This window comes from Platalea leucorodia, assembly GCF_965183815.1.
Source record: "Platalea leucorodia genome assembly, chromosome: 12".
Taxonomy (NCBI): Eukaryota; Metazoa; Chordata; class Aves; order Pelecaniformes; family Threskiornithidae; genus Platalea; species Platalea leucorodia.
In genome coordinates this window covers 5,094,144-5,120,260 of record NC_138834.1, presented here as the reverse complement: position 1 = coordinate 5,120,260, position 26,117 = coordinate 5,094,144, and the positions used below count along the sequence as shown (strand labels likewise).

The window sequence follows — 26,117 nt, the reverse complement described above, 5'->3', positions numbered from 1 at the left end:
GATCATTTTCCTTTTTTTCTTCTGTAGCAGTTTCCCTGCCGATCAGTTGAAAATCCTTTGAGAATGACAAAGACTGGGAAACTTGTTAATCACTGAAATATTTGATGTATCTTTTTTTCCCCCTTGTTACCAGGCTTTAAATTCAAGGGAAATTTCCACGGTGATAAGCAACGATTGCTTTTTAAAGCCTCAGGGAATCAAGAGTTTCCCAAAAGATTCTGCACATGAAAGTATTTATTTCTAAAGCTTATACGAATTAGATTAATACATAGTTGACAACTACCAAGGAGAACAGCCTTTAGAACAGGAAGTGTTGCTTGGCAGATAAAAGGCTTTTATTTTAAAAAAGGGGGGTTTTAGTCATCCCAGAATCATTCTGATGTTTGCAGCTCTGGTTAAGTTGGTGAGATAATCTCCCAGACACCTGTTTACGGACTGAAACCTCCCTTATAGAAGTCTTTTCTGATGCTGTTGCTTATCTTTTATTGAAAATCCTTTTTCACATAGTAGAAACAGAATACTTTTCCACATAACAAGCATAGCTGTGGTGAAAGAAGAAATCCAAAGGCAATGAACTGGGTGTTTGCTGGGTGGATGGGAGAGGGGATCACCCTTTGAAGCTCTGTGTCACAGTCTTTATTTTCATGAAAAGTGAGTTGAAGATAAACAAGCTTGTTGAAATCTGGTGATGTATTTCTTTTCTCAGAAATGAATCTGACTGCCTAGGAAAGGATATCGTTTGCATGCTGAGAGGTGCAATAGAGATAGTAACGTGGGATGTCAGTAGTTGCCTGTGTGACTTGCTGTTATGGACAAAATGGATTGGCTTTGGTTTTGAGAACAGGTGACTGGTTTATTTGAAGTGAATAGTCTGACATTTGTTGGTATATTGGTTGCTCTGTGTTACCACAAATGCAGAGCTCAGGCCATGTTCTCTTGTTGAAACACCCTTCTGGTGGAAAGAGGATTTGCATTTTTCCTTAAAATTACTTTGAACCAGAGACAAGAACACAAGAGGCTGAAGAGACCAAGATTTTTTTAAATGGCTTTTGCTTGCTTCCAGTGGGGATGGGCAGGTGATCGTTGTCTTGAGATGTAGTATAGGGCTGACGCACGTTGTAAAAATCAGCACTGTTCAGTGTGCTTCTTCCTCTCCACCACTAAAGGCAAGAAGAGCAATGGGAGATATTCCTAAGCAATATTGGTTTTGAAAACTTTATCCTGCAGGCATGTTAGTCTCTTGTATCTACCAAAGATGCTGATCTGTGTAGTTGTTAAGGCATCAGATGGAGGCTTTGCTTGAGGTGTACAGGAGGGTAATTCCATGTAAAAGAAATGGAAATGGTTTTAATGGTTTTCCTGACACTGCAATGGGAAGGGACAGCTAATACCCACTGGTGAATGTCATGTGGGACTGTACCCTGAGGCATGAACTGTTCTGTCAACCTTGAAGGTTTCTTTTGTGGTTTTAGTGGCAGAGTGAAAGGCTGGTCAAAGCCAAGTTCAGCTTCCTGCTTCTGTGGTGGAAATCTGTTGTCTTCGGTGAAACTTCCTAGGTGTGAAAGAATGTAGAATTTGAGCCAGGAATCTATGAAGTGCCTGTATCTTACTGGAAAAAAAAGCCAAGAGAATAGAGCAGCTAGGGAGGAGCCAGTGCATATGCTGGGTCTGCCTGGGGGCTCCTTTAACCTTCTCTGTGGCCACTTGCCTGGGTAGATAGAGGGCTGTATGCTCTCATACTCATGGATTCCCGGCAGAGCAATCCCTACATCCGATGACATGCATTCACATTTAATCATCCTAAAGAAAAACACACCACACAGTAGCTGCAGGCATAGTGGCTTTGTTTATTTTCTGCTTCTTGTATATTATTCATTGAGGTATTGCAACATCCAGTGCTGAAGCAAACAGCATGTGATCGTTGTTTTGGGGCGGGGGGGAATAATAGCTACAAATCTTCTCTGGCAAAAGGAAAGTAGACTGGTCTGAATGACCTCATATCCACAAATCATTGCAATTGAAACTGTGTTCTTAAATTGTGTCTTAATTCAGAATCCTATTACTGTATCTATAAATTTATCAGCCCAAGAACACCAGTAAAGTCAAACAGAATGACTAATAGGACAGGGAGTGAAGCAAATTATGCGTGGTAGTACATTAACGCAGTAGGAGCACTGTCTGAATAAACACAGATCTTCCTTTCTTGCATCTAGTCAGCACAGGGCTATTGTGAAAGCAGTTCAAACAATACTGATAGGTTATAGGATATAGGTTCTGTTCACAGGCCTGTTCCTGTCCTGCTGTATCACCTCTGGTCAGTTTTTACAGGCATTTTCTATGCGCACCGTAGAAAATGCGAACGGTTAGTCACATCGCTCTCAAGAGTGGGAAGGCTGTTTCAGTCCTGTTCCTAAAAGACTTTGACTTCCTCTGATGGAAGGGGTTTTGGGTTTGCCATATATTACCAACACTGATATGAATGGGAGAATCTTGATAAAAGAGCTGAAGAAATAGAGAAGGGGGAAGAAAGTATTGCACTGCATTCCTATCATTGGGAAGGATTTCTGGGCCCTCAAAATAAAGATGAATTACACTTACTGCTGACTGCTCAGTAAGGAAAATTACTGTTACCTCTAGTAGTTGGGTAAACTATGAACAGAAAAAAAAGTAGCATCAGTACAGGACAGAAAAGCAAAAAGCTAGCAATATTTAAAATAAAGATCATTTAGGTCTTCTGTCTACTTCCCAGAGCTATTATAAATTAACACCACTGGCTTCAGCAGAGCTACCGTGATTGATTGTTGCTTCACCAATTGCTGTGTACACAAGCTTTTCTAATTGGAGTCATCTTTTTGGGTGTATTGTCTGTAAGGATTAGAAGGCAAAATCCTTAGGGCAAGACCCTGTTCTTGAATGCTTTTATGAACTGCCCTCACACCCAGCAGGCTACAAACAAGGGGAAAAATCATAACCATACTGAAAATAAGCTATTCTTGTGAGGTTAACTTTTGGAAAGTAACATGTAGCTGCATGTGTATGCTGAGATATTTGAAAGTAAGTAGGAAGCTGGGCACTTGATTTCTGTTTGTAGTACTGGGGAGTTGGTGAGCTGAATGCATTAGGCAGCTTTGAAAAGGCTGGCCTGTGGGCATTGCTGCGTTTTGTTCTGTAGCTCTAATGGTCTAGTAGCTGGAAAAGTATTTAAAGGATCCTTCCATCTGTTTTTCATGGTGTGACGTGCCACATTTGATCTGGCAGAGCGCTGTACAGCACAGGGCCAAAGCAAAAGGTGTGGGAGTGCTAAGTGTTTTATGTTACTCTGCTGGGCAGCAGCTAATCTCTAACTCACTCTAGAAGGTGCTGAACTACGCGATAACCCGATTTACAGGAGGTATTGAGCAGGATAAGTAAAGAGAAAGGAGATGAAGTTGTTATCTGTCCTGATTAGAGAAAAGAGGTGAAAAACAGTGGTACTTTTTTTCCCCTCAGGCTTCTTATTACAGATTTTGCAGTGCAGCTCATTGCACCTGAAGGGATGTAGGTTGTAAACAGTGTTACTGAATTACCTTTGTCCAGCAAACAAATCAACCCAAGACAATGGATAATTAGTAGTGATAATAAATCCAGAGATTGGAAGAAGGATAAAGGATAAATGCAGTGAGGAAAGCTATTAAACCCATCAGCCGAGGCAGCTTTATATGTCAGTTCCTAATGAGTATTGACAGCAGTGCTGTGTTAGGTAGTATGGAGAACAGCTGAAAAACGAGAGCAAGATGCATGTATAGAGTAGCACTACAGAACAGCTAGAAAAAGTACATATGATCCTAATACTGGAGTACTGCTTGCTTGTAAATCTCAATATTTCAAAGACTAGATTGTGATCTGGCTATAAATAGCCATTTTGGAGGAACTGGTCCTGGAAAAAGGGGAATCTCCAGCGCTAAATCTGCCTCTTTTGCGTGGAAGACCTATTTGAGCCTCCCTAGGGAGTAAACCACTTGCAGGAGCTGTCTGTGCTTGGCACTGCCCTCAGCTGTTCTACCTGCTGTGTATGAAAGAAACAAAAGTAATAACATTTTCAAGCAATTACTGCTTGTTTTAGATACTGACATTTTAATCTTACTTTATGATGAAATAACCTTTAGTACCCTGAGATTTGCCGGTCCTTAATTGTTAGTTTATCAGTTTTTAATGCTGCAGTGTGGTGGTAGCATCACTGAAAATGCAAGTGATGTTGTCATGACTAACTGAAGCTGAAGTTAACCAGAATATGAGACCAAAACTAGAGCTGAGTTCACTCTGTTTTGTGTTAACCCATAATTTGGGACATATTATCCCAAGTACCTATTTTCCATAGTAAATGGAATGCTGATTTCCAACTGTGAAATGAAGAGTGTGCTTTTTTTTATACTGCTTCATTTTTTAAAACTAATGCAGCTCAGAGTGAAATTAAGAGAGACAGAATGATATGGTGGGATGCTCTTCTGGGCGTACATATGTGTCTCCAGATGTGAATCGCAACAAAACATTTTTCATTTCCTATGCAGCTTTGCATTACTTAAATATTTAAAAGTTATTTCACCACACAAATGTGTTTCAGTTGACATCTGAAGGGAGAGGAGTTTGAAGCCCTCAAACTTGCTTCTGTTGTCTCATTATTTCATGTTCCATTTTCAATGGAAAAGAAGGTCTTGTCCTCAAAAATTCAGACCTACAGTTTTACCTATTGCACGAATGTAAGAAATAATACAGATATAGTCTTTGAAAGCTAGATTTCCTTTTATAGTGCCTTAAACCTTCTCTTCAGACATACATTTTGTATTCTGAGGCACAGATAAAACTAAGTGGCTAATTTTTACACTGTGTAAAGAAAAGTATGCATCTTGGGTAGCAAACTGTGCTTTGTTCTCACCTGAGATACAGTTTCTCCATTCATGTTTCCATCTTGAATAAACAAAATGCGAACTTGCTGACTAAGATCTTTTGGACTATTCTCTTCACTTTTTTCTTTGTATCTCTTTTTCAGTAAAGTCAATTATTAAGTCAAGACTGGAAAATAAAAGCAACTCACTTGCTTATGAACCTTTAATCAGGGTTCAGAGAAACTGGAGAAACTCTTCCCCAGTCTTTCAGCCCATTAAAGGGGTTTCCCAGTTACTTTATGGTATTGGTAGGACCCATAATTTAGGTGCCAGACCAGGGGTGGTTTGCAAAAGTGTTCAGAGCTGTGACTTAGGGTTACCCTTGAAGGGGTTTTATATATTGATGAAGCATTTATATATTTCATTGTCTGGTGTTTAGCCTTGTGAAACTTTAATTCTTATTGATTTTTTTTTTTTTTTTACTTTCCCTTCTATAGAATGATTAGTAACAATTCAGCTGCAAATCTACAGTGGAGCAGGTTAGTGAAAGAAAGGTAGTGGTCTAGTCCTTATTGTGCATTACTTAGGAAGTCAAGAGACCTGGATCCTCTCCTACTTCTGGTCAGGAGTTACTGTGTTACTTCAGGCATGTCATTTTATCCCTGCTTACCTCTTCACCTTCCCAGAGTGCTTGTTTGTACTATACACAATTCAGGGAAGAGACTGGGCCACGCTCTGGGTGCATCATTCAGTACAGTGAGCCTCTGAGCCCCGTAGGGCATCTGTATTACATAATACAAGTGACGGTAAATCATACAAAAGTTGTTACACTGTGGGGATTATGGTTTTTGCAAGTAACGAAGTGTAATAGCACCTTGCAAGTGCTTTGTTAAGATTTCTCCAAAGTAAATGTGTGGTTAAAAATTCATAGCAATCATGTGCTGTCATTTTTTTATATTCTGCTTCAGTAAGCAATGGGGACATAGTCTGCTGAAGTACTCCTAATTGTCATTTACTAGAGAATACAACAGACTAATAGTAAAAGGGTAAATATTTCCCAATATAATTTTAGAAAGCATTTGTGATGTAAAAAATAATTTTACAAAGAACAGAATGTGTTAATGCTATTTTGAGAGAATGGTATCACACTCCAGTTAGTTTAATTTCATTAGCCCTTAGCAGGCACTCTTCATCGACATCAGTGTCATACCAGAGGCAGCTGGGTCCTCCAAGCAAATGACTCATTCTCAAAAATGCTAAGCTGGTAAGGATGTCCTTTAAACTGAGACTGAGAAAAGGTGCTTCTCACCACACCAAGTGAAGAGGCAAAGAGCTCACTTGAGTCTGTGGTAGCAGTGAGTCAGGTTTGGTAAAGTTTTAAAAGGAACTGATTATTAACTTGAAATTGAAGCTACCTAGAAAAGAGAAAACAGGCACTCTTCCCCTGACTCTCTTTAAAAGCCTTTAAAAAAAATGTAGTGCTTGAGAAACCTTCTGAACAATTCTATTGACGTCTCCAATGCAACGTACTGCTTAGTACTGAGAATAAACTATGGATTTGTTGTTAGAAGACTGAGTCTGTGTTCATTACTTTGGAAGTCATTTGCTGATTGACCATGACTAAGTTGCTGGAGCACAGCTTTGCAACCAGTGAACCAGGAAGAGACTTAGACCCCGGTATATTCAGGAGCTGAGCAGTAAAGTTCAATGGCGCTGAAGTCCATAGAGTACTCGGCACTGAGAATCAAAAGTTACAGCCTCCCTTTTGAAAACGTTATCATTAACACACTCTGATCAGCTGCCTGTAAAGTGAAATTCCTATCATGCAGAAGTCTTACAAGAATTAACTAAATTGGTGGTGTAATACCTGTAGGAATGTTCTTTGTCTTGTGAAAGCAGGCATTTCCAAAGTGTGTGTTCAATTGAAGTCTGTGGGTTCTTTGAGCCAAATCCAGGGCTATCTCCATGCCATTGTCAGCCTTCCTGGTTATGTGACAGGTAACACCCACATTTTTCTAGGTGCAGTCTAAGACATGAAGTCCCATCAGCTGAGTGTAGACAAACCTGAACTATATATATAGGTTATAATAACTTTATATAACCCAACTGTAAAACACATTTGGACTTTTGAGCTTCAGGCTTGTATGTTTGAAAACTTTCCCTAGTATGTCGATTGGAAAAGTAGAAGGAGTTAATGGGGGCCATTGTAGGGGTTGGCCATAAATAGAAGAGAACAAAATTATTGCATCAGCAGTCAGCCAGAGAATTGCTAGCTATCAATGCTGCTCCAAGTGCTGGAGCTGAAGGTTTTGGTTAACTTTTGGCAAATGCACGTGCATGTCTGAGTTTCAGAAACTTCATATTGAGGCATCTTGTTAAAATCCCCTCTTGTAAGTAGTTTCCCTTCCCATCCCCTTTAATCTCGGCAAACTAGTGACATCATTCCTGGCTTCTTTTCCAAACACACCGTAGCATGTGTTGCAAAATGCGCACTGGTGCCTCTGGCTCTTGTCCTTCTGTTTCGAGATGCCGCTCTGAGGTGCAGTGTGTCTCCTGCTAGCTTCTGCTCTGCCTGACCTTTGCAAAAGCCTGCGTAAGTGCAAGGCTGCTTAAAGATGAGACAAGGCACCTCTACTTAATTTCTGTTTAGACTATTAGCCACTTGTGTGCCTCAAGTTACAACGGTTAATTAAATCCTTGGTTACTTGCCTAATTCGAAACAATGGTGGCTCATTAAAAGATCATACCATATAAACTCTAGCCCTCCCAAACCAGCAGTAGAGAGGGAAATTTCATACTACTGGGAGTGGATTTTAGTTGAACCAAGATAATGTTTTCTGGCTGTCTGAAAAAGGCTGTGATCTGATGCATTAGGGAATCTCCTGGGAATCCTCAGTGTGATTATCTGAGAAGCTGTTGGGTGCCAAGGCCACTGTAAGCAAGAAAGTGTGTGAGCCTGTAGGTCTGAATGGAAATGAGTATCCCTGAGAAAAATTGTATGACAAGGCTTTAAAACCTAGTGCATCTGTTAAAGCTGTAAAAGCAGTAATGACTTGCTGGAATGATACTGGGAGGGACAGCAGCAAGGCATAGCTCAGGGCTTGCAGGGAGGGGTGGGGTGGGGTGGGGTGGAGGTATGGGGAGTAATCCAAGAGTAGGTACCTGGCCCAGTAGAACTGTAAAATCTCATGGTTTTTATCCGTATTGTTTTATTGGTTCTTGTGGGGCTCATTATTTAAGACAGATTGATTGAGTTGTCAGATTGATTGAAGTTTCTGTTTTGGCAGAGTACTGCTCCTCACTTGTAACAGCACATACACAAAGAACTTTGATTGATTGTTTGTTCTTATGGCGCTTTACAGTTAAAACTTCCATAGAAGGTGTGGGGATGGTGGGAAGTGCTGCTCTGCACTTAAGAGTTAATTTTTACAGAATGCTGAGCTTTCCGATAAGGTATAAAGCGTTTGACTCCAATTTCTGTCAGTTTCCTTTGGGACCCCATTGGGGTGCTCTGTCCTTCCTTGAAATCCCACCCTGCCCTGTATGTGCTGCCTCTTCAGAGAGGTGTGTGCTGTTGTGCGTAGTATTCTCTTGAAAAGAAAATTGCATTTCTGTAGACTTTCAGTGCACAGAAGAGCTGATTAGTTCATAGTTTAGATGAGACTGGGTTAAAAAGAAATTCAGCATCTTTGTTTGTTTGTCTGGTTCCTGGTGTGTTACAAAATGTCTCTGTTAGCAAAGCTGCCAGGGGGTTAATTTGCACTAACAGTCTAATCATCTCCAACAACATCATTTTAGGTTTTCATATTGCTGCTTAGATCAGCAAGACTAGAGAAAAGAAGACTTGAGAAATAGCGTGTATCTTAGGGAAAAAAAGAAAAATGGGGGGGAAGCATTTCGGACATAGCCCTCTGCATTATCAGCTGTCAGGCTGCTTAAAAAGATTTGCTTTTTCTTACAAGCTCTGGCTCTAAGATGTAAGCCTTGATTTCCAAAGTGCTATGAGACTGAGCTCTTTGTACAAAAGAGACAGGCTCGTTAAAGGGAATGTATGGTACTTATACATGAAAGCCTAGAGCTTGATTCCTCAGCTTCCCTGATTAGTCATTAAACAGAACACACAAATAGTTGTGGATCATGAATCACAACTTGGTTTCACAGATAAAAAAGTTCCTGACATACTAGACCATAAAGTCATACTTAGTCTTTCATTTGCCCCGTGAGTGCTGGGGTAGGTAGTTCAGCCCTGCAGGTGATCATTAAGTCACACATGTTGTTGCTGAGCAGCCTAAGGGGGTTCCTTATTTGGCATATTGGACATTTGTGGATCCTGTTTTGAGGAAACTAAATTTTATTATGGATTGCATGGCTGCTTACTGAGGACTCTGAGCTTTGCTATAGCTTTTAAAAAAAAAAAAAAAATTAGGTGCTGTGATGCTAATTGCTGGAGTTACTGAGTCACTTGGTGTGCCTGGACTCAGCAGGTTGTAGAAATACCACCAGTAGCAACAAAAATATTTTTCTGCTTGAGGTTATGTCTAGCTTAGAAAAAGCCCTGATTGCATACAGCGTTCTTCCTATGGAAAGGAAACACCAGCCCACAGTAGGAGCCTGTCACTTAGGAACGTATCCAAATTTAGTCCTGTTGAAAGTAATGAGAATATTCACAGGCTTCAGGCTGCTTTTTATCCCTCTGGATTTGAGACATTCATGAGAGGCCACGTTAGCACCAGCTTCTGCTCTTCTCTTCCATAGCAGCCTGATTACAGTTTTCCAGTAGAAGGGAATGACCAAACCTTTTTGGTTTTTTGTATGTACTGGTTGCTGTTGGTTGGATGACGATGATGACAGTAGACAATGTACACTTCCATGTACTGTAATATTGTTTTCTGAGACAGCAGATGATAAAAGGATGGTGGTAAAGTTTTAATTTGTTTGTCTACTCAGTACACTGAAGAGGACAGAGCTGCTCTGAACAGAGAGGCTCAGGGCAAATACGAAAACAGAGAGCAGGCGGTGTTTCACAAGTCAGCTGTAGTGTCAGGAGGGTCACACAGCCTTGCAGGTAACACTGTGGCAGCATTCAAGTCGGTGACTTGTATCCTTGACACTGGATTTTGATTTCCTGGTGGGTACTGCTGTGCTCGTGATGACATGGGAAAGTGGTGATTCCCGACCTAATGAGCTGAGCTTGACAACAGTCTCTGAAGGGAAGTAACAGCAACCTTGTGGCTTAGGTCCGTTAGGGTCTGAGCTAGGTGACATTGAGCTTCAAAGCAATTGCCAAGTGACTTTCGTGGTGAAGTGTTAGTATCTTAAATCAAGCTGTTCAAAGCTCTGGAAAGGATATTGCAAGCGGCAGTCTAGCCTGGACAGAAATGTGTGAAGATGATGTGTAATCTCCATTTTCTAAGACTCCAGGGTACTGCTTAAGAATTTTTCTCTTATCTGACTGAGACAATGCTATTGTAATTAACACTGGGCAGAAATATTGACATTGTTGAGTGAAGATTTTATCAACTGGCTATAGACAGTGACAGCTGGTTAATTCTAATATTTTCCTGAAAGATCTTTAAAGAAGTCCTGAATAGTTGTTCAGAAATTAATATGCTTCATCTTTCTTTGTGTTACTAAAGTATGGCTGTGCTGTCATCTGTAGCTTGCATTCTTTAATTTTCATAGCAACTCAGGTGATGGGTGCTTTGTCCATTGTTATGGTAACAACTGTTTTTATTTCTTACTCAAAGTAAACATTGACATAAAACCCACTGTAATGTGTTCTTTTTATTCACCATGTACACCTAACGGGTGCTATAGCTGTGCAAATATGTCATGATTGTAGTGGATAGAGAGCAATAAACTGAAAGTCTAGTGCCCTGGTATATAACTGGTTTCACCTTTCAACACACGCATAATTTTATGTCAGCTACTTCAACTCTGTTTTTACTCCTACCCGTGTTTAATTAGATTTCTAATACTTTAGGGTGGAAAGAGTCCCTGACTCTGTGCTGGGGAGTGCTTAAGGGAAATGGGATCTAATAGCAGAAGAGGCATGCTAACTTTGTTTTTGCTCTTAAGCAGCTCCATTTTGAAGTCAATTGATCACATGAACTTTTGGCAGTTGTTCAAAATCCCTCCTATCCTTTTTCTGAACGCTAATGATGGGAGTAGCAGTTCTTTTCCTGTGTTAATACTTCTATTTTGTTGCCTTAAAAACCCCAAATGTCTCATGAAAAGCTGTATGAAACTCTGGTAGCCCCGTTCCCCTCCATGAGGCTCTGCTACCCAGTTCCCTTCAGATTGCTGCTCCTCGAAACCTGTGCGGAGCAATGCAAATGCAGAAAGAAGTGTTACAGTCCCTCCTTCGCAGTAGGGGAGGTGATTTGCTTTGAGTCCTAACACGCAGCAGCCCCTGTGCCACCCCCATGGGGGAGAGCTCTTAGGTCTGGCTCTCCTTGGAAGGAAAATGCTGTTGGAAAAATTCTTTCTGCAAGTGTTTTGTAGGGTTCTCCCTTCTCCATATCACAATTATCTGATAAATGTGGCAATTATCTTTTCTGTTTAGAGTAAAAAAAAAAAAAAAATCTAATTTTTATCTGCAAGAAGGGGCTTGCATGTTCTGTATTCTATTCTATATGCTTTTAGAGTGATTCAGATGGAACCTCATTAAACATCTTTACAGCCCTCTTAAGTTCATCTCTATTAACTATATTAGGGATTTCCCATGAGGGAATGACTCTGTACCACCTTGCACTAAAATCAAGCACAATTTAGTCTGATAGACCATTCTTCTGGGAGTGATGACATTAAAAATGCTGTGCATGGATAGAAGCGTGTGCAGGATTGAAGCTGTAGCCCCAGTTCTGCAAAAAGACTGTTCATATACTTAGCTGTATGTGCTGTGGCCAAAGTTAAACATGTGCAGTAACTTTTAAATCAAGATCATGCTTTATGAAATGCTTTTTAATCCTGCAGATGGGAATGTGCTATGTACTGCAATGAATATTGTTGAAAGGGGTCTAATTGCCTTACCCATTTGATATGAATCAGATGATACTTTCGTACTTCTGCAGAGTTATTTTAAAATAAAAGAATCATACAGTTAGCTAGGTTTTTAATATTACTGATTATTCTGGTTTGGGGATAGTACTCCTTTCTTCCATGTTAGTAAAGCTAATACCAGAAGGTGTCATTTTTGGGGGTGCCTTGCCTAACATCATACAGTAAGCGTATTAGGTAAGAGGGCTCAATAGAAAGAGCCACAACAAGTCTCTTGTCTTCATAGTGCTAAATGAGAGTGAGTCATGGCTAGATCTCGGCTGGATGTAAGAGCGATTCCTGGGAATGGGAAATGGTCAAGAACTTCTTGTTCTAGGAGGCTCTGATTATTCAGAAAGGCAACGATTGTCCTGTTGCGTTGCGTAATTATATCCGCCTCCACATATCCCACTGCTGTTCATTTCTATTATGTCTTTTTATTTAAGTCCTAACTATTCAAGGAGGAAATTTAATAGATTCATGGCAAGAGCAAGTGAACATCCATGCGTCCTTCCCTGCTCAAAAAAAGTCTCAATGGATAAGGAATGTTACTTTGATAATTGTTTAAATGGTGCTTAAGGGGCCCCCTGGGCTAGTTACATTGGCTCTATGATTTGCCTTTTCGCCAAATACTCAACTGATTCAGAGTCAGAAACATGAAAGAAGAGGGGGAAACAATGCAAGAGGATTGTAGTAATTGAGTCTTTACAAACATAAGGAAATTAGTCGTATTAAAAATCACAGTTGCCACTCTGAAATATACATGTACTCAAGTGTTTGTTCAATGGATAACTGCTTTTATCTTTTATTTCTCTTTTTCTGTACATGTAAAAAGGAAAGAAAAATAAGAAACACAAATCGAGTTTAACTCTGAGAATATTCTTATCTGGAAAAAAAAAAAAATGGCAAACTATTCTCTGTTCCATTTTAGAGCTTCGTCATTCACAGCAGAAAAGAGCCTTGTGTGGGAATTCATTCCAGATAGGTATTTTGGAGAAAATTGGAATCTGGATTGATTTTTGTAGGGAATTCTTAAATCTGGCCATTTATGCTTCTCACATCTTTCTAGTATGTTATCTATGGCTTAAAACACCCTTAGAGAAGTGTTTCTTGTAAGATTCCAAATGAATGTTCCTGGCCTGGTATGTAAAGCTGATTGTGATTAATAGTCAGACTCATTTTGGTTTTGCTTGGGTTTTTTTTTCCTTTTTTTCCTGGTCTAAACATCTTAATTGTCACCTGTGATTAAAAGTGACTCTCCAATGTTTGAGTCCAGAAGTCCTTATATCATCAAGGCAGATTAATGTGGACAGTTGTAACAAATTTGGGGCAGGTTCTGTGAGTACAGATTGCTCATCTGAGTAGAGAGCCTTGCGTAGTCATGCTTATCAGATGGGAAGGAATTTTGGAGTGCTGTGTCTTCATGCTGTTTCAGATGCTTTAGAAACAGGAGATGCAGAACAAAGATGCCTGTATAATGTAGGGTAGAGATGCCCAGCTCAAGTGAATGGATAAGTGATTAAAAACTTGGGCTGAATTGAGCTCTAGGCGCACATCTTCATCACCGTAAAACTTCCTGCTCTTAGACTAGTGTTTCCACATTATTCTTCCCACGACAGTATCCTCTGTTTCCTCCTCGTTACAGTCAATCCATATTACTCCGTTAATTACTGATTGGGCAAGAGACAGCTCATCCTCTTCCTCCATCGAGTCTGTGGGTATATGTGTGCAGAAGGCTGTCTCTGTGCTGCTACCCCAGCAAAGAGCGTGCGCCGCTGCCTTCTGACGGCACTCAAACCTAGCAAACGGCTTCACTGACCACCTGTTGCGCGTGCTTGAGAGAGACTTATTGCGAGTCCCTGAGCAATGTTTGCCGGGACCCCTACCCTGCTGTGAAATATATTTAGAGCAGATTTTCTTATAGGCACAAGTATGATGTCATTGTAGAAGTGTAACTGTCAGATGTGGATATGTGGAACAGAGATTGGGAAAGAGCAGCTGTAAAATGTATGCTTTTTTTTTCCACACTCTAGAGAGACAGGATGATGCTTTCCAGCTTTTCTTAAGTTGAACTTGCGTTTAACTTTCAGTATGCTTCTTGTGCGGATCCTGATGGGATCATTTCAATTAAGCTTTACATTCTGATATGAGTAAATTTATGTAAGTGAATAAGTGTTGGTTGCGCTGGAACTTGAGATTTATATTGCGTGAACACCCAACTGTTTGGCTAAGTCTTTCTTTCTCTTTAAGCAACCTATTCATCTTTTTGCTTTATCTGCACCTTCCACTCCTTACATTCTCACTGGAGAGAGAAATATGGAGATTGGAGCTGTAATTTCTCTTGTCTGATTAAACACAATGCGAGACTTGCGTTTGATATGCTACCGCCTGGGCTGTCTTATACAGGAGTAATAATAGCTTTCTAGCATGTGATGAGAGGGGACAGAATGTTATCACAGTTCCAGTGTTTGTATATTAAATTTCCACGTGGTCAGGTTTGAAAATAATAATGGTGAGAATGACTGACTTCTCTAAAATAAGTCTTCTAGACAAATTGTCTCTCTTATCCTTTATTGTAAGAAAGTGAGTGTGTTATGTGGTTATTTCATAAATATATATAAAAGTATACTCCCTTGGTGCAAGTGGTACTAAGTGGTTAAAGCAGTAAGAGTAAGATGCCAGCAGTCTTCTGTCACTCAGTTGATCCTTCCATGTCTCTCATGTCCATCGGCATGCTGTGACTGTAACACTGAACCTGCTCACAACAGATCTGGTGATCTTTCCAAGAGGAGTTGCGACTCTTCCGTGCAAGTATACAAAGACTTAGGAGAGAGAGAAAAGTGTGCTAGGCATAATTTTTTTCTCCTATCGTTGCACAAGCTTTAGTTGCAAATCCAGTCCTTGACCTACCTAAATACAAGGACTGGTTGAGGGCACCACAGACAGCTGTTAGATTGCCTCTGAGAAAGCACAATTTATAACCCTGTCCCCTCCGCACCGAGGAGAGGAGTTGGAGGTCTGCAGGCAGCACCTTTCAGACCACTCTGCGGCACTGCCGGAGGCAGCGCACCTGTTTTAGCCAAAGGGCCTCCAGAAACAGCGGCTTTGGGTCACCTCTGCCACCACTGCCGCCATGAGCAGCAGCTGCGAACCAGCAGCTCCTCAACCTTTGCGCTCCTGTGATGTAAATACAACACATTACTGATGCCAGTGGATTTTGGATCAGTTAGTAACTACTGCCCAGCATTATTATTTTAGCATACTAAGAGATTGCTTTTGGTGTTGGGGGAATTTATTTCCCTTTGAGCATAGCCACAGCAAAGTTTGATTTGTACCTTTTTTTAAGTGCATGCTTTAGCATACAAAATCCAATGCATCCTTTTGTAGAGCCAAGTGGGCTGTTGTTTTCTTGTTTGATTTGGCTCTTCTTGCTTAATCTGGAGCTGTGCCAAAAACATGAATATTCATGACACTGTTGAACAAGATTTTTATTGAAAACAAAAAATGGATCTGAAGTCTTTCATTTGTTTTTCTGAACTCAGCTAGTGAAAGCCCAGTGAACAGGCACATTTATCAGTAAGGTTTTCTTGAAGTTTTCTGTTTTTATTTGCTTATTGAATGAAAATTTATTAAGGCCAAAGAGTATATGACTGGCCAGTAAGCCTAACGTTAAGGTACTTCTGTATACAATGTGAATATAATATATATGAAATATACTATATATTATATTAATTACAGCTTAAGTATAAAATACTTCAACAAGTGTTGAGCCTCAAGTAAGAATGTACAAGCACAGGACAGATCTAGCAGAGTTCAAACAGAGTAACAAAAGCTGATGTTCACTTTTTCCAGGGCCAGTGTTCGTATTTGAAACCTATCTGGTGGGCATCTTGGCTGTCCTGCATGTAGAGGGCATCGTCATTCCCAAGGAACACTCTTCCTTGAGATTACAGCGTAAATAGATGGGAAGGCAAGTGTTCAGCTAGCCAGTCTGCATCTTGATGGTACCAGGATTTTCTACTGCTCTGAGTGACCCTACTAGTGTCAGCAGAGATGGTAAGGAAGAAGGCTGGCCAAGGTTTCTTCCTTGGCTGTGGTCTTCTGGATAGTGCTTATGTATTCACCAATGTCAGAGCTGATTGCTGAGTCCCTCTGCAATGGTCAAACGAGGGAGAAATTTATTTCCTCTGTGTGTGTATATATATATAGATACATAGATGGAAGAGGGAAAGTGAGAAGAAACTAGACGAGCAATGTATGTGCAAGGTAGATTTCTTTTGCAGCCTCTGGCCTGTACAAGAAATTAAATAAGTTTAGCTTTTAGCTGACACATGTAACTGATTTTAGATAACCATGCTCATTTATTTTGCAAGGTGAAATACTCCTGAGAGCTATCTGTTTCATCCTGCAAAGCAGAGTAGCTAGTATCTTTTCTTTCCATGCACATTATCTAGGAGAACAGTGTCAGGAGAAAAATGTCTGGCGACAGGCTTGTACTGTGTCAGATATGATGGAACTTGGATCCTGACTGGGACCTTTTTTGCCCTGTTACAACTTCTTTATTAATACAAACAATCCTGTGTTTTCATGATGCATTTGTACTTCACAATATTCTGGTTCCCCTCATTGGAACGTGCTTTCTTCTGAACTTTATTGAAATGCCTGTTATAACAAGGAGTTTTATCCAGACATATTTTTCACATGATATGTTCATTTCGGAAACCATGAAATTCCCAGGTGTGAGCTTTCCACATTGACAAAACTCTAAACAGATAGTGTTGGAGATGGAGGAGAAAAATTGTTCTTTTCATTAAATGTAATCGTCTTGGTTCTTTGCAAAAATCACTTTCACCACGTGCTCTGTGTTAGTCCTGTTGCAATCAGTGATAAATTCTTACTATAGATATTAGTAGGAATTATTTCAGGCTAATGACCTCACCCATTTCTGACCCAGGATTTTTTGGGGTGTTGTGATAGTACCGTAAAATTCAGCTAATGATGCACGTAAATGCTATATAAAGGTTACAGTTAATGACATGGATCTCAGTTGATCCAAGATCTGATCCTGTGACAATCTGAATCCACGTCAAAGCTTGCATTGACTTCAGTCAGGACACGATCAGGTCAACAATTAAGTACTTGTGCTAAGGACTAGTAGCCTGTAACATTACACTCCAACTCCTGATTATCACAGTTTCTTCTTTCAGCCATTAGTCGTACTGCTAAAAACAGATAATTAAAACAAGACATGTCCAGAAAGAGAAGTAACTTCCGAAGTGCCAGACTCCCTATGGAGTTGTTCATACAGGAGTGCAAATGAGGACAGAAGTACAAAGAGTGAGGCTGAACATAAGCAAGAGAGATCTGATATAGAAGTAAGTTGGGGAAAGCGCCACCATAACTTTTTTCTTAATTGTACATTGGTGGAGGTCTGGAAATATATTAGCAGAAAATACGTAGAATAGGTGATTACAGTTCTGGAGTACATTGGAGTGAGCACTTGTCTCCCTGTGGTGGGTGGGCCTTATAGTGAAGTCTATATTTGCTGTTGCTCACAAGCAAAGAGTTAAAGTCCTTTTACTTGCAATTGTAATTTCCTGCTTCTGGATTCAGAGGTCTTGTGTTTGGTTCTGCTGTGGACAGTCCAGTGTGATGCCTTTGCAGCCTGTTACCCAATGTGTTAATTTGGGTGAGGTTCATTTCTAAAATAACAAGAATGTTGGTAACAACCCAGAAGTTTTGTGTAAGCTACAATGAGACAGGATTTTTTCAGTTATCTTAAAAAATTCTCATGATAGCTAAAGGAGGAGGGCTAGAGCTAATTCCATGCAAAGAGCTTGGGAACAAGAGGAAAAATGCATCAGTTAGTGTGCAAGAAGAGAGAACAGAAAAGTGCAAGGGATCATAGATAATTTGGAAGTGAATCCTGTTGCCCTCTACACTGAGTTTTATGCCACTAAGATTCCCTTCCCCCCACCCCCCCCCGCCCTTGCTATGATGGCAGTGCAATAGCTAAAGTTTGCATGCAGAACTATAGAAAGGGCTTGGGGCATCCTGCCTGGAGAAGCTGTGTGCAAGGAGTGAAGATGACTTTTGAGCCCTGGCTTCAGAAACCAAAGAGGCCCTCATGGTAGAATTGTGGGAAAGTATTGCTGTAACACCAAAGTATTTGCTCTTAAAGGGGGAGAAGTATGTAGCACCATCAAAGAAGGACAAGGATTCAAAGGGAAACATATGTCTAAAACATACGGGTCAAGTTTATTTGAAAGGAAAATTTGTTTGCTTTTGGTTCTTTATAACATTTCCCATGGAGACTAGCAAATATAGCTGCCACGTTTTTGGCAAAGAGGATTTTATCCTAAACCTGAAACACTTAAATACACATTCTTACGTAAATATGGTCTCTATTAGTTTCAGCCGTGTGACTTCTAACTCCTGCCTTTTGTAGTTAATTTCTTATTTTCTGCTATTGGCTGTATTTTAAGCTTAAAATGGGATTGTTAATTAAAAAATGTTGTTACTATTGCTTTTCTAGAAAGAGAAAGAAGGACAAGGTGATTAAAAGAAATTTTCTTTAGTTGTTATGCTATATGTGCAAAGGTCTGTAGGAGTAGGGGCAGTGGTGATAGGCTATACTATAAATACTTTCTATAGGATGTAGTGGGCCTGAAACCACTTGAGGTTGTAGTTATTGAAAGTCATTATTAAAACTGGTTGGCTATTACAGGAAACATTTGGGTAGCAGTAACTCAGGAATCCTTTCTGGCTGTGCTTTCCAAAAAATATCCATTAGCAGAGCTGAAATTTGAAGGTGGGACAGGATAAAGTCAAATCAGGCCCTATTTGCTGAACCATTCTGGTTCCAGTGGCTTCCCTGGGCTGGAATAAAGCTTGGTGGGTGTCGTGTCCCGTCCCCCCCAATACTGATGCTGAACACCCACCAGCCTCTTTGATTCAATTCACTTTGTTTATTTTTAAATAAACACATGACAAATAAACATATGCCTCTCTCAAAACAGGCAAAGAGCTCTCATTGATGTCTGTGGGAGCTTCACCACCTCAGGATGAGAGAGCTGGGATCAATAAAAGAATGCCTGAGAGCTGGCCAGGCTTATATTCCACTCTTCTTAAGCGTATGGTAGTTGGAAAAGCAAACAATCCGCTGAGACCTAGTCAAGTTAAGTGCATTTAAAACACCGATGGTGACTGTCATTGAGGGATTACAGTCAACAGAATTGATGCAAACCTTTTAAAGCCTTGGTGCAAAAAGATGGGCATGCTCATAGCTAGAGTAGTAGCCTCTAGCCTGCACTAGAATGGTTTCAGTCTCCTCGTCTGTTTTTTTTCTTACCTTGGTGCTTACTGAAATAAATGTATATGTATATACTTGTATACAAATACATACATAAATATGTTTGTTTTTTTTTAGAAGCACCAAAGGCAGACTCTTAATGTAAGTATATAATGGCTGATACTTGCTCCTCAGACATCACTTTTGGATCCCCTATCAACATGCTGTCTAGCACTTGAGACTAGATTTAGGCAAAGAATAGGGCTTAGGGGTCAAAGCATTTGCCTTCCCCTCCATGCAGATGCTCTTCTTGCCTTTGTATGTATGTTGCAATACTTTTGATGGCTGAAACAAGAGATAGTAGTGACAAACACAGGGAGAATTGCCAAGGTTGTCTTGGGATTGTTTTGTTTCTCTCTGGCCCAAAAAAAGGGAGGGAGAGAAAGAGCAGAGGCTCTGGCTATTTGCCAGTTTGCTTAGTGATTTGCAGACAGCAGACAGATCTGCCTGTGAAGATGGATGGTTGCAAACACTTATTAGTATGTAGTGCCAGTGACAGATCTCAAGACGGCCGTCTGTCTGTCTTGCGAGAACATTGGTTACTCACCTTTGGTAATGAAGTGACTGAATCTTGCTGTTCTGACTTTTGACAGTGCCTTCTTGTAAGCGGATATTAAATGACTCCTAATCAAGTTAAACAAGGTATGAATCCACAGTGGGGCTCTCGGTGCATTGTATGTCCTAAAATCTAATTTTGTCTCTGTTATTTTTACAGGACTATATACATGATTTCGGGTGACTGATAAGAGAGTAGACGTGCACAGATTGTGTTTTACACACATTGAGATAAAAATCCCTACCACTGCTGGGCTGCTTTACCCAGAAGGAAGCATATATATTCTTTAAATATTTCCTCACAGCTGGTGCTAAACTCAAGCTGAAAGATTCAGTAGTCTGCCATGGAGACAGTATTTGTGTGCAGATCTCATGTAAAATGGAGTTTGGTCTTCTGTATTGAACTTGGTGAGTGCTGGACTTTGGTTTTGCAGATCTTGAAGTCTCCTGAGCTCTCGGAGTCCAAAATGGCACAACTATGAGCTGTACTTGAGATTTTTATTACTTTGAGTGACAGAAATCAGTTTTTCTCCTAAGAGTGAATTTGCTTTCAGGGTTCCTTAGAGTTCGGTCTCATCTTCATTCACTTTAGTTCAGATATGTACATCTTGATGTCATAACAATCATAACAATTTCATTTTGTCAGGAGTCGGTATTGGTTTTCAGCCTTTCAGCTACAGACAGATTTAAGAAAATTCATTCCTGCTAACATAAAGATATGAAGAGATTCTGAGCTACCTCTAGGAGCAACAATAAAGAGGATGAAGGATTGTAATGAGCCTTTTCTGGTGAGACTTCTCTCCAGACATACCTAGATTTTGCTTAGGAAATATGATTTCCATAATAATTTAAAATCTGTCAGACTTCCTTCTCAGTCTTGTTCTGACTGCGTTACACAGTAAACCTGAAGGATGGTCTTTTTTCAAGAACGGTCCAGGATAAAAATAGTATCTTTCTCACAGAAATGGGTGAAAGAGTTTTCACAGACCCTGCCAACAGTGTTCCTGGCTCAGAGCATTTCTATTTATCCTTCTTTTCTAAAAGCACTGAATTCACTTTCAAGTTTGAAAGCATAAAAAAAAAATCATTTGAGATCCAAATTTGATGGTGCACTTGAAAGATCCAGTAGGCATTCCAGATACATCTCATATTTGAGTTGTTCTGAATATTAAGCACCAAGATTCCAAATTATTAGATCCTGGCAGTGTTCCCATTTGCCTAGCAAAGCAATCCTATTATAATTAATGTGGCAAGGCTTTTCTATGTAGGAAAATATTTATGGGATCTGCAGAGACCACAAAATGAACCGTAATAAAAGAATTCTGCCAAGTTTGGCTATGCAAATTAGGGACATATGGTTGGTGTGGCTGATGCCGGCAAAATCCTTTGAAGCCTCATTTATACATCATCTTACTGCCATCCATCACACTTCCACACAGTGGCAGGAGATGTCAGCAGAAGCTGTTGCTGCACCTTAAAATAAACTTGGTGTTTTCTGTGTTCAGGTGGAAGACTGTAGCTTAAAGCAAAGAAAGCAGAGTAGAAAGAAATAGTAACATTGAGCTTTCTTAGTATCTCTCTCTGTCTTGTCTCTGTATACTATATAAGCATTTAATACAGATAGTTCTGAATTTCTGACTATACTAGCTTCTTTTGGAAGTTCTGGGGCCAAACCAATTTATAAATCTGCTCTAAATGTGGAATAATCCCAGTAAAATCACCGTGAAAGAGAACAGAATTTGGCCTAGTATGTCCAGGTTAAATAAGTCATACAGGAAAGGCAATTAAAACTTTAATTTTTGTGTTGATTACTTTGATGCTTTACTTTTTAAAATCTGTCTTTAGGAGAAATAGTACTGTAGATTATTTCAAGGTTTTTTTTTCAGCATTCAAAATAGCTAGTGAAAAGCTAGGTTAAAGGCTGCCCAAAATTACAAATGCTCGTAATTATTTATTTTAAAAAACAGTGTTTACCTCACTGGAAAGACATTGGCATTTGGGAATGCGGAATGATGAGAGATGTAAACAGAAACATCCTTCATTGTCAGAGGAGCTTTGCTACAGAAGCATGTTCAGTCAGCACTGGTTCCTTCTCATTAAGTGGTGTCACTTAATTACAGCTCCAGGTGAAACAAAATGATTTGCAATAACCATGTCAATTTAATTAGCATGATACAAATATAAGCCTTTTTTTGCTCATTGCATAATGTATGGACATGACCTCTTTAAATGTATTTACTTTTATTGACACTTTAATTGGCCGCCCACGCACAGTTTCTCTCTTCAGTGATTTCCATAGTAACAAAAGACAAATGATCATGACACTCAGACTAGGAACAACATAAAATTACATTGCTGGCCTCTTCCTACTTCTCTTCCCAAGGGGTAAAAGCATCCTTAAAAACCTGTAGTACAAATAGCAGAATAAGAGAGAAGGGTATGTAGTACTACCCTACACTTAGGCTTATATATTTTAGCACGACCTGGTAGGTAAGGTACAGGGTCAGAGGTCGCGAGGTCCCTGACAGAGCTTCCTGACCACTGATGTGGGAGAAATTGCAAAGTGGACATACTGCTGCTCTTGGAGTATAGTTTAGGCACATTTATTTCTTTTTTAAAATCAGACATGCTTAAAGGTAGTCTAGCATTGTAGCATCTCTTCCCTCATCTCTTTTTCCCACATTGCAGTTTGTAGATACTTTTGCAAAGTCTTTGAAGTATAGGGTCATGGATGATTTCACCTCTTAATTTATTCCCGTGTGCCATATGGAATAGACAAGCTTGCAAAGTTAAGGACATCTAAAATTTAATTTTCCATTATCTAAACCTTTTTTCCTGTTCTTACCACTGGACAGTGCAAGTCAGTTCCATTTTTCATTCTCTGAGGAAGGGTTGCAAGACTACTGCTGTATGAGGAAATCCTAAGCTCCCCCTTCCAACACCAGTTTTTATTATTAAATCATGATGAAAACACATCTATTCCCCATGAAGCCAAATACAGTATTGAAAAACTCAGATGCAGGTGCTTTTCATTAACCAACTTTGGATCAGTTTTTCAGAAGGTTATCTTTTTGAGATGCCTGAAGAGAGGTTGTAAGATTGCCAACCTGGAATGAGTGTCCATGTCGTCTTAGAACTGGATCTTGTATTAAATCCTTATCTAGATTTTTAGCTGTCTTAATACCTCTTAAAATCTGGGTAGGTTTTACTGTGATTTTGGAAGTCTTTCTTTTTATGGCCAGTGTAAGACACACTAACAGGAAGAGCTGTACATCATACCCCTTTAGTTTCTCAAATCAGGTATCCCAGGTGAATAGTTGCTACAGATAACTGACCTTTTCTTACATTATTACAAAATAGTTGCCAAGTCTGTCTTGCAAAAGTGTTACTTCAATGTACTCAGAACTGAAACCTGCTTCTATATCTTTACTAGGATGATGATGATAGACAGAAAAGTAAGTCAGAACTGTCTTTTTCTCACTCATTGCAAAAATTACTTCTGTGAGCAACAGAATTTTGCACCATGCCCCAAATGGTCGGTGTCGCTCCTCTGGCTAGCACTTGTTTTCCCATTGCTCAGTTATAAATCATTTGAAAAGCTCCCATTTTCCTTCAAGTAGGAAAAAGCTCTGAAATGCTGTTGCAAAAACCAGCAATACAGAAACAGGTAGAAATTCACAGAAAAAATGGCAAATGTGTAAGAGACCAACCTGCATGTTACCACCAGTTCTTCTAATTACAGGCCAGTGAAAGAAAATTTTGAGCTGAATTTTGCTAACATTCACCCTGTAACCATCAGTCTATGATTAGTTATGTCATTAGTCTATGATTAGTCATAGAAACAAAAGTAATTCGATCATCAAAGCAGTAATCCCATCTGCATGGGGCATGAACACTAAGAATAAAGCAATGTTGCCTTTTAGAAGGACTGAGCAGGATGGTGTGTTACTTTTGAGTCCAGTATGAAAGCTATATCTATGTACAATTTTTAACATGGTTGAAGACTACAATCGGAACTTCAATTTGTGACAACATAGTGCCAGCCAAAGTGTTTGGCCTGTGAATCTGATGTTTTCAGGTTGGAAAAGCCTTGGCTGGAAATTAATGTGTCTAAAGACTAGTTTTGTTTCATAGGGTACAGATAAGATGAAAATTTGATTAGTTCATACACCACCAATGTAAAAGATACGAAGTATGAATATTCTATTAACAGCTTTGAACTGAACAAATGACCATGTCTGCTAGATTGCAAGCAATGTATTTCACGATTACAGAAAACTATTCCATTTGTAGCAAAGGGTGATACGTAATGCCAGATTCAAGCATTTATCATTTTGCGATACCATTCCTAGGACAGTTCATGGTCTACCACAGAAGCAAAAAATGGGGGCTGGCATTGTAAATGAGAACAGAAAATTTAGAAAAAGTCTAAACCCTCTCTGCCTTATGATTCTCTTGAATATAACAAGATATGGTTGGTTCATTTGAATAGATAAATGAGAGTTCTGCCATATATGATGGAAGTATAGAGTGTATCAGGAGAGAGCTGTTTCCTCTAAGTATTTAAAAATGTCCAGTTTTTATGATAGAGGCTGATTTTTACGTGAGATGCAATCTAAAGCCTCACTAGCTATGGTCGTTTAAAACCTCGTTCTTGCTCCTTTTCAGCTGTAGTGTTTTAATGTCATATTGTCTTTGATACCTCGGATCTTTTATCTTCTCAAAATCCCTTCTGTAGCTGCAATTCTATAAACAGTTCTGCTCTTGCCTCTAATGCTATTTCTATGAAATGCTATATAGCTCCCTCTTTCCAATAATGGAAAAAACTTCATTGTTGTGGTGTTTATAGCTCAGGATTATTAGGAGCTGAGTTTGGCTGAAATTCTTGGCAAAATGATGTGTTCAGTGAAGAGTACAACTTTGAGGCAGCCAAAGAAATGAATATGTCATTTTAATTTAAGAAAGAACTGAACAACCTGAAAATGAAACAGTCTTTTAGTTTATGAAGAAAAAAAAAAAACCACTTCATCCAGTAACATTTTTTCCTGCTTTCTGGTAAGCAACAGCCCCCAAAACCATTCTATGTTGACTGTAATAATTTTACCTTTGTTTAGTGGTTTAGTCTGACCAGCAAACATCAAATTAATTACTCATGAAGTTCTATTTCTGAGCTTTTACTTTTTAATATCCTTTAAAAAATGCTGTGAGTTCTTTTTGCAATTTAAAGTATCCTATTGGGGCAACCACTGCCTTTGCGGTTGTATCCCTGCTGTTCCCAGACTATAAGTGTCTTATGCACTGATTTTTTTTTTTTTCCAACTCGCTTCCTGTTGCCAGAAGACAGTTTCCAAGTGTGGTGGAAACCAACTGTTCTTGAATAAGGAAGACAACATTACCCAGATCTTGAAGAGAGTCAACAAAGTCTGCTCCATTTCATGTTTATCATGGAACTAGACTGAAACATGAGTGACACCTTTCCAGGGATGATATGCAGACATAATTTGGGCCCGAATTCACTGGCTATGCTAGGTTCTCATTGATTATGTCTGAAAACCATTACTCTATTTTTTTTATTATTAGTGAGCATGCTTTTTCTTGTTTTCTCATATTTTTGCTTGCAAATACCAATGACTTTTAAGAATTATTTTCACAGGTCTCACAGGACATCTATAGATAAGCATAAGGACTAAAAATCCTCTGACAAAATGGTTTTCCTGCATCTCCAAACCTATCTTCAAAACCTTCTTGAGCCCTCTAGAAAGCAACACATAGGTCAAATAATGGTATAGGAAAGTTCCTTTTAAAGATGAGTGATTTCTGTATTTATTTTTGTTCTGGTTTTGGCGGTGTCTCTTTCAGGCTGGCTTAACCCAGCACTGTGTTTAATACGTAGACTGTCAAATGCTCTGTATTATGCATGATGGTTTAGTAATGTGCAATAGAGATTAAGCTGAACACAAAAGAGTCTATTTCATTTAGGTTCCTCAAAAAAATTTGAAAATGGTTTGAGGTTTTTTGTTTATTTTTTTTTTAGAAAAAGATTCAGCCTTCTTTTGTGCTTCTTTTTATACTTGCTTGCAATACAAGAAGATACTGTGTATGCAATGGATGCATTACAGTGTGGTGTTTCTGTTCCTTTTGAAGAGGTGCTTGTGTAAATTTTGATGGGTTGCATAAATGATTGTAGATTATTCTTAGCCCCACATCTCTTTGTGGGTATAGCTGTCACATAGTCCTTCATTGGCTCTTTTTCATCTTCCTCTCTGCATACTTTGCTCAGTGGGGAACTAGCTGTATCTGCGCTATTCTCT

General features: G+C 39.4%; 1 protein-coding gene across 1 annotated transcript in view; it reads left to right on the top strand.

Annotated features, from left to right (window-relative positions):
• TMEM132C (transmembrane protein 132C) overlaps window positions 1–26,117 on the top strand; it is a gene marked incomplete at both ends in the record, with an annotated part of 221,134 nt that overhangs the window by 66,306 nt on the left and 128,711 nt on the right. The window lies entirely within an intron of this gene.